The sequence below is a fragment of the Miscanthus floridulus genome, chromosome 9 (genome assembly GCF_019320115.1).
Source record: "Miscanthus floridulus cultivar M001 chromosome 9, ASM1932011v1, whole genome shotgun sequence".
NCBI lineage: Eukaryota > Viridiplantae > Streptophyta > Magnoliopsida > Poales > Poaceae > Miscanthus > Miscanthus floridulus.
Window position 1 is genome coordinate 56,258,444 of NC_089588.1, and position 9,306 is coordinate 56,267,749.

General features: G+C 42.7%; 1 pseudogene; it reads left to right on the forward strand.

The window, feature by feature from the left end:
- The first annotated feature begins 3,901 nt into the window (after positions 1-3,901).
- Positions 3,902-5,512, forward strand: LOC136479953 (uncharacterized; annotated as a pseudogene).
- The last annotated feature ends 3,794 nt before the right edge of the window (positions 5,513-9,306 follow it).

The window sequence follows — 9,306 nt, forward strand, 5'->3', positions numbered from 1 at the left end:
CATATCATCATCTCAGAATCAGGGCATCAAGAGAACATTAGTCCTCTATAGGATCTAGTCTTGCAAATAAAAATATTGAGTTAGAGAGTGAGGGAAGAGTTTGGAGGAAGTACCGGCCTATCGGTGCTACCTCTACAGCTTGTACTTTGGCGGATCTAGGCTTCTCCAAATCTACATCTGAGATACCTCTGGTAATTGATTTCCGTTTAAAGTAAGTTTCGTGTTCTTCAGTTCACAGGTTTACAGTTCTTTTGAGTGCTCTAGTCCTTGTAAGATCTCTAGATTAGAGTAGTAGTCGTTAGCATAAGTGTGGTGCTTAGGCTATCAGCTACCTATGTTTGCTCCCTGTTTCTTGGTTGTGTGGTAGCAGCGGAAGGTGATAGCCCCATCTATCCTTTGTAGTCCACACCGAATTAAGTAGGTTCTTAAATTAGTAAGACCGTAGTCGCGTCGGTAGATTTATCTATTAACGGTGCTTCACCATCTAAGCGGCGTCCCGAAGTGAACACTAGAATCATAAGCCTTGCTTTGCATAGGGTCATAACCATAAGAATCCTCTCTACTCATAGCTTAAACATTGATTGCTATCCTTGGACAAACTAATTGTTAGACAACACAAAAATTTCCCCATGGATACGATACTCGATAATACTCCAGGTGAAAACTACTTCGATACCCGTGCGCTTACAGATTTTGTCTCTGTGTGCCTCCATAGGGGTCAACAAGTTTTCTGGTGCCATTGCTGGGGATACGGTTGCTGTGATTTCATCAAACTAGGTTTGTCCTTGTATCTTTTTATTTTTTTATCTTTAAGTATGGATAACATCACGCCTATCAATCAATTCACTACTCCCATGGACGCACAACTAGAGCCACTGGAATCTTTAAAACCTATCCTTACATCTAGTTATGAGTTGCATCCATCTTTGATAAATTTGGTCTAGGAACAATTGTTCTTAGGAGAATGTGTTGAAAACCCATATACCCACCTACGAGAGTTTGAGCAAACATGTGCATGCTTGCATATCATGGGCATGTCACATGAAATTTTAAAGTGGAAGCTATTTCCGTTCTCTTTGACGGGAAGAGCTAAACACTGGTATATCCAAACCGTAGGAAGTGTACAAGGAGATTGGGAAGCTCTATGCTCTATCTTTTGCTTATCTTTCTTTCCCATCTCTAGAGTGGGTAGCCTTCGAAGAGAGGTTCTATCTTTCAAATAGAAAGAAAAAGAATCTCTTGGTGCGGCATGGGCATGTTTTAATGACCAAGTCAACTCTGGCCCTGACTTTGCCACTCAAGACTATATGCTTTTACAACACTTTTATATGGGTCTTAGTGGGGAGACCGCACAATTTCTTGATACATCTTCTAGAGGTGCCTTCTTACATTGCTCTGCTAGTGAAGGGAGAAAAATCCTTAGAAAAATCCGAGAAAATACCCCCTACACCAGCGTTCATGGCGATGGCCTAGAAGACGTAGTTGAGGAAACTCCTTAGGAAGAACCTGTGATAGTTGAGCCTGAGCCTTTAGCTACTCCACTTCAAGCCTCAACTGTCCTCCAAGTTCCTAAACCACTGAAGGAGGAAGAAATCCCCCCTTTGGAAAATATGATTGAATTCGAGGATGAGCTCTTCTCTGATTTTGAAAGCACCTCGAATTATTATGCAATAAGGAAATCTTCGGCACCATCAGTACCTAACCAGCATCTTCCTGACCCAAGTGAAGAGAAATTCCTTAAAAAGACCATGAAGGAGTTGATAACGATCATAAGCAATGAGTGGTTGGGAGAATCCAAGCTTTCTCCTAAAATCATTCGTTTAGATTCTCCCTCCACTTCTATTCGTTGTCAGATTCGTAAAACCTCCTTCAATGCTCTTTATAATCCGGTTACAGGAGTAAATCTTATGTCTAAATCTTTTGCACATACCCTTCCTGAAAAAATGCAATTAACTCCAACAACCAAACTCTTAAAATGTCTCTTAGGGCAAATCCTTCCTAGTGAAGGAAATTTTCACCTCATCCCTTTCAAAGTAGACAAAACCAAGGTGTACCTAAGTTTTTATGTTTTCAATATTTGGGAGTTCAATCTTTTGATAGGGCATCCAATAGAGAGACTTCTACATCAAGGAAGAAAGGGGGGGGGTATAAATGTAAGTCTCAGGAAAAGCCAAAACCTTTCCATCCCCATCACTCGCCCGTTACATGTTAAGACACAGTTGAGCCCCGAGCAAGATCCAATGGAGATATTATGGTAGTATCTCTCCTAGAAGCTTCCGACAAACATCTTGAAGAAGAAGCCTAGGATTTCATCCAAGAAGAAGAACCACAAGATCCTTTCCCTTTTTATGAAACTTGAGAGCCGCCAAAACCCTCCATTGTGCTCAAACCCCTTCCATCAGGTTTGAAATACATTTTTCTAAACAATGATAGGGAGTTTCCTGTGATTATTAGTGATAAACTCTCTGAAGATGAGACCCTTCGGCTCCTTACTATTTTAGAAAAGCATCGCTCTACTTTCAGTTACTCACTCGAACACCTCAAGGGGATTAGTCCTGCCCTTTGCACCCATCGCATTCCCATAGATCCAGCATATCCACCTTCTGGGGAGCCCCAACATAGGCTTAACAATACGATGAGAGAAGTTGTTAAGAAAGAGGTTTTGAAACTTTTGCATGCAAGGATAATCTATCATGTGCCATATAGTGAGTGGGTAAGCCTGGTACAAGTTGCACCGAAGAAAGGGGGCATGGCTATGGAAAAAAATGAAAAAGATGAATTAATCCCACAACGAACAGTCATAGGATGCTGGATGTATATTGATTACCGAAAACTTAACAAGGCAACAAAGAAAGATCACTTCCCATTACCCTTCACCGATGAGATGCTGGAACGGCTTGCAAAGCATTCTTTCTTCTATTTCCATGATGGGTATTTAGGTTATCATCAAATCTAGATCCATCTTGATGACCAAAGCAAATCTACTTTTACTTGTCCCTATGGAATATATGCTTATCGCAGGATGTCTTTTGGATTATGCAACGCGCCAGCTTCGTTCCAAAGGTGCATGATGTCTATATTTTCTGATATGATAAAATAAATAATGGAAATTTTTATGGATGATTTTTCTGTTTATGGAAAAATTTTCAATGATTGCTTAGAAAATTTAGACAAAGTTTTGCAAAGATGTGAGGAAAAGCACTTGGTCTTAAATTGGGAAAAATGTCATTTCATGGTTAGAGAAGGCATAGTGTTTAGACACTTGGTGTCCGAATGTGGGATTGAGGTAGACCGAGCAAAGATAGAAGTAATAGAACACCTACCTCCTCCCACAAATGTCAAAGGGGTATGAAGTTTCCTTGGTCATGCAGGGTTCTATCGTCGTTTTATAAAAGATTTTTCTCATATTGCTAGACCCCTTACAAGTTTGTTAGCCAAGGATGCTCCCTTTGAGTTTGATGATGAGTGTTTAAATGCTTTTCAAATCTTTAAGAAAGCACTCATCTCTGCACCAATCATTCAACCTCCTGATTGGTCGCTGCCTTTTGAAATCATGTGTGATGCTAGTAATTATGTTGTGGGGGTAGTTTTGGGTCAAACGAAAGATAGAAAGCATCATGCAATTTCTTATGCTAGTAAAACTATGTTAGGACCTCAACTTCATTATGCAACAACTGAAAAAGATATCCTGACTGTTGTTTTTGCTATTGACAAGTTTAGATCTTACTTAGTAGGAGCAAAGGTTATTGTTTACACTGATCATGTTGCTCTTAAATATCTCCTTACTAAGAAAGATGCTAAACCTCAGCTTATAAGATGGATCCTTTTGCTTCAAGAATTTGATTTAGAAATTGAAGATAAGAAAGGAATAGAAAATTCTATAGCCGATCACTTGTTAGGAATGCAGTTCGAGAATCCACAGGAGTTGCCTATCAATGATTTTCTATGGGACGACATGCTCCTAAAGGTCATAGAATCCAACCCCCGGTATGCAAATATTGTTAATTTTATGGTTGCATGTTATGTACCACCAGAGGAGAGTAAGCGGAAGCTCATCCATGAAAGTCATCTCCACCTATGGGATGAATCATACCTCTTCTAAGTTTGCTCTGATGGACTACTCAGGAGGTGTGTTCTAGCTGAGGAAGCAACCAAGATCATCGAGATATGCCACTCATCACCATATGGAGGACATTATGGGGCATTCTGCACTAATGCTAAGATCTGGCAAAGTGGATTCTTCTAGCCAACCATGTATGATGACACCAAGGAATTCATACGGAGGTGCGTCTCGTGTCAAAAACATGTGAATATCAATGCAAGAGACGCCATGCCACTCACCACCAACCTCCAGTGAGAACTCTTTGATGTTTGGGGAATTGACTACATGGGACCATTTCCAAAATCCTGACAGAGCGAATACATCTTGGTGGCAGTCGATTATGTCTCAAAATGGGTTGAAGCTTTACCATGTCAAGCTGCAAATTCTAATAATGCCAAGAGGATGTTTTCAGAGACCATCTTTCCACTCTTTGGAGTTCCACGCATGGTAATTAGTGATGGAGGTCCTCACTTCATTGATAGAAAGTTCTGACGCTTCTTATCTGATCATGTGGTCCATCATAACATCACAACACCATATCATCCTCAAACTAGTGGACAAGCAGAAACATCAAACAAGCAAATCTAGAACATTCTGTAGAAGATTGTTAATGAGATGGGAACATCATGGAAAGATAAGTTACACGGAGCATTATGGGCTTACAGAATAGCTTACAAAACACCTCTTGGAATGTCACCATACCAACTTGTCTACAAGAAGACATGTCACCAACCTGTCGAGTTAGAATTCAAAGCTCATTGGGCCATAAAAAGGTGGAATATGGACTTTGAACTAGCTGGAAAGAAGAAAAAATGCAACTCTATGAGCTAGAGGAATGGTGAGAAAAGGCATATCATAATCCAAAACTCTACAAAGAGAGGACGAAAAGGTGGCATGACAAAAGATTGAAAAAGAAGGAATTCAAACCAGGTGACAAGGTGTTGTTTTTCAACTCCAGAGTGAAATTGTTTGGACATGGGAAACTATGAAGCAAATGGAAGGACCTCATAAGGTAATTAGCACATCGTCTCATGGAGCAGCCACACTTCAAAATGACAAAGGTATGCTTTTCAAGGTAAATGGTCAGTGTTTAAAAGTTTTCCATGACACACAATTGCCAGAAGAAGAATTGGATATAATTAACTTCGTAGAATTTAAATAACATTTTCAATTCAACTTTTCTTCTTTACTCTACGAAAAACCCTTAAAAACCATGTTTACCTACTAAAGTATTGCCAAGATCTCCCTAGTCTTTTGTTGGTGCTTGTTTCCATATATTGTTTATGCAAGGTAACAGAATTCAAGTGTGAGGGAGGCAAACCTCCCGAGCAGAGCACAGCATCAACAAATGTTGAAAGAACGATGACGTCAACCAACTTGGGGAAGAAGGCACCCCATGTATCCAGGTAAGTATTTTTTCTCCTTTTGTTTTATTATTATTAGTTTGCTTTAAAATATATGTGTTAAAAAAGATGAATAACTAAAAGCAAAAATAAATAGTTATCCCTATAATAGTAAAAATGAAAACAAAATAAAAAGAGTGTGTCTAGTTTGCTTTAATTTCTTTTGAGAGCTAAATAAATAATAAAGACTCTGAGGCAAATCTCTTAAAATGGAAATGATAAATAGTTGCTCAGTTGTAATTCTTTCAAGTACCTAGTTTTTAGCCTTGAATTCTCTCGAGTTTTGGATAAGATTGTTTTGATATAAGGATTTACTCTAAACTTGAAACTCGTGGGTAGCATATGCTTGATCTAAGTCTAATTGATGGATATGATATGAGAAGGTCTGAGCTGTTGTTGATCTTGTTCCAAGTGACACTAAAGTTCTGGAGATTCCTTTTGAAAAACATAAAAATGCTACATGATGAGTTCCTGTATGACAAAGCTTGAATTCCCACCAGAGCCATACATATTATTTAGGCTAGGAAAACTTCCACATATATGCTGCTTGTTTTGCATTGAGTTTTGTCAAGCTTTATTGACCCTTATGAGAGGTTTGTCATGCTCTTAAAATCAAGATCACGTACACACCACCCACATATGCACTACTCCTACACTGGAGGAAGGCGCAAAAACATGCTTTCCATTTAGATCCACCTAAAAATGTTTTACTCCTACACTGGGTGTGAACAACAAAAACATGCTTGTTAGGTTTTCCATCCACCAAATAAATGTTCCAAGTTCTTGTTGATATCTCTCTCAAAGTTTTGTTGCAGAAAAGAGACATGGGGCTATGCAAAAGTTATTCATAAAAAAGAAGAAGAAATGAAAAAAGAGAATTGAGAAAAAAATGGACAAGTGTCTGAGATATTGAAAACAATGGGTACTTAGAGGCCCGTCGAAAAAAGAAGAGATGAATAAGATAGCCCCTGTTCTCTCGCAAAAATATTTCTAAGTTTTAATAGAGAGATATGTTTTCAAGGAGCAAAGTAGAATTAGGTTAGCCACCATATATATCCACCTCATATATCCACACACATGCACATCTTGAATTGATTGTATGACTTAACTCTCTTTGGATCCGTGTTTGACTTTATAATATATGCATTGCTATGCTCTAGCTTTCTCCCTACCTATGAACTCCACATAAAGCCTTAGTGGTAGGAAGAGAAAGGCATAACATCTTTATTGCCTTAGTGAGAATCCACAAATATCACATATATTGAGAGACTTGAGAGTGTCATACAATGGAATCTCTGAGTTTTATTTTAAAAACTTACAAAAACTCCGGAACAATGGTGGAACAAAGAACTTGAGACATAGTGCTTGACTTGATTGTTCTGTCATTTAATTGCTCAAGACCCAAGTGAAGGCTAATAACCCCATGATTGAAGGTACACTACTACACAAACTTTACTGGAGGCGGGCGTTTTTGGTTTTCCGCGGCGGGCAAAGCCGTCCGCCGCGGCCTAGAGGCCACGGTAAATCGTGGCTTAACCGCGGCGGGCAAGGTTAACCGATTTACCGCGGCGGGCGGTGTAACGTGCCCGCCGTGGTAAATATACTTTTACCACGGCGGGCACGTTAGGATGCCCGCTGCGGTTAATCATTTAAAAAAAACAAAAAAAACTAGGAGCCCGTCGGCGAGCCCGTTCTTGAGCCCACTAGCGAGCCCACCGGCGATGGATCCGGGCTTCCCATGGCTGCAGATCCGTGCCGCTCGGGGGGGGGGGGAGAAGAGGAGCAGCCGGCCGGGCCCTAGCGTCTCGGGACCGTGGTGGAGGTCCCGGCATCGTGGCCATGGTGGATCCCGGCGTCGTGGCCGTGGTGGAGATCCCGCCGTGGTGGAGGGAGGCCGCCACACCGAACTATCCTCGCCCACCGGATCCGGCCACCGCGCGCCGCCACCGACCGAATCCGCCTCGAGACACCGTCACCTACCGGATCTGGTCACCGCGTGCCACTGCCGGCCAGATCCACCTCAGGACGGGCTCGTCGTTGCCGTCCCACGATCCGTGGAGGAGGAAGTCGCCGCCGCCAGATCTAGAGAGAGGAAGAGGGAGGAGTGAGGGAGATGGAGAGGAAGAGGGAGATGGAGAGGAAGAGGGAGATGAACTCACCTACCTCGAATCGACGTCCTCCACGCTGTTGGCCCGCCAGATCCAAAACCCTAGCCCCGCGCCGTCGACCCGCATGCCGTCGTCCCGCGCGCGCCGTCTCCCCGCGCGCCGCCGTTGCTCCGCACGTGCCATCGCCCAGCGCGCCGCCGTTGCCCTGCGCGCGCCATCGCCCAATGCGCCGCCGCGCGTGCCACCTCTCGTCATCTTGTCACGCACCGCGCTCCGCCTCACGACGCGGAGAGTGGGGAGGGAGGCGCGGAGGGGGAGAATGAGATGAGAGCCTCGCGACGCAGAGAGTGGGGAGGCGGAGAGAGAGAGGGAGTCGGGGAGGGGAGCGAGTCGCAGCATAGAGAGTGAGATGAGAGAGGGAGGCGCGGCTGCTGGGAGTGCGAGTGAAACCCTAGTCTGTGTATATATATGACGACGGAAATAGTGGGCCTCGCTTTGGGCCTATTGGGCCTCCGATTTTCCGTGGCGGGCCTTAAACGATGCCCGCCACGGTAAATCGATTTACCGCGCCCGCCATGGTAAATAATGATTTCCTGCGGTGGGCAAGTAAGGTGGCCCGCCGTGGTAAACCCTTTTCCCGCAGCGGGCGCCTCGATGGCCGGCCTCGCTGGCCGGCCACCGGTTAACCGTGGCGGGCAAAAGAGGTGGCCGCCACGGAGCCCATTTTGGCCACGCTGCGCAAATTGATTCCTGTAGTAGTGGTAATATGGTTAAGTTGGAAAGTTAGATTAGTTTATTCTAATTCGGAGGAGAAATCTTGCTTGAACGCATGTGTACTTTTGAGGAGTGAAAACATTGATGCAACTCCTGATCCATTGTTCAAGTTTAGCTTTGCTCAGGGACTAGTAAAGGTTAAGTGTGGGGGAGCTTGTTTATAGTCATTAACACCAGTTATAAACCATCAACATAACCTACATACATACTTAATTCCATCACCAAACATAGTTATAGGGTTTGATTCTAACAAGTTCCACGAGTTTTGGTGCTCTCACTTGTCTTCTGGGATATTTAATTTTTCATAGAACGAAATTATCTCAAATGACGAATTGGAGTGAACCATTGTGAAGAGTTCGTCGAGCTGATCAAAGAGGATATATTATTTGCTATATTTGGAGCTCAGAATGAAAAGATATAATTTTCGCAAATAAAAGAAAAACTCTACATCATGAGCTACGGGATTAATTGGGCCCAATTCAGAATTTGGCCCATAAAGGTCATGTGCATTTTAATGAGATATGGTGGAAAGTTTAGTACTATTGAGGCTAACTAAGAGGGGGAGGGTGTTAGGCGCCCCCATATATAGCAGCCCCTACCCCCTCCCTGGAGCCATCCTAAAACCCTAATTTATATCCTCATCTCAGGATCAGGGCATCAAGAGAAGATTAGTCCTCTATAGGATATAGTTTGAGTTAGAGAGTGAGTGAAGAGTTTGGAGGAAGTACGGCCTATTAGTGCTACCTCTATGGCTTGTACTTTGGTGGATCTAGGCTTCTCCATGTTTACATCTGAGATACCTCTGGTAATTGATTTCTATTTAAAGTAAGGTTAATGCTCTTTTGTTCATGGGTTCATAGTTCTTTTGAGTGCTCGAGTCCTTGATAGATCTCTGGATTAGAGTAGTAATCATTAGCAT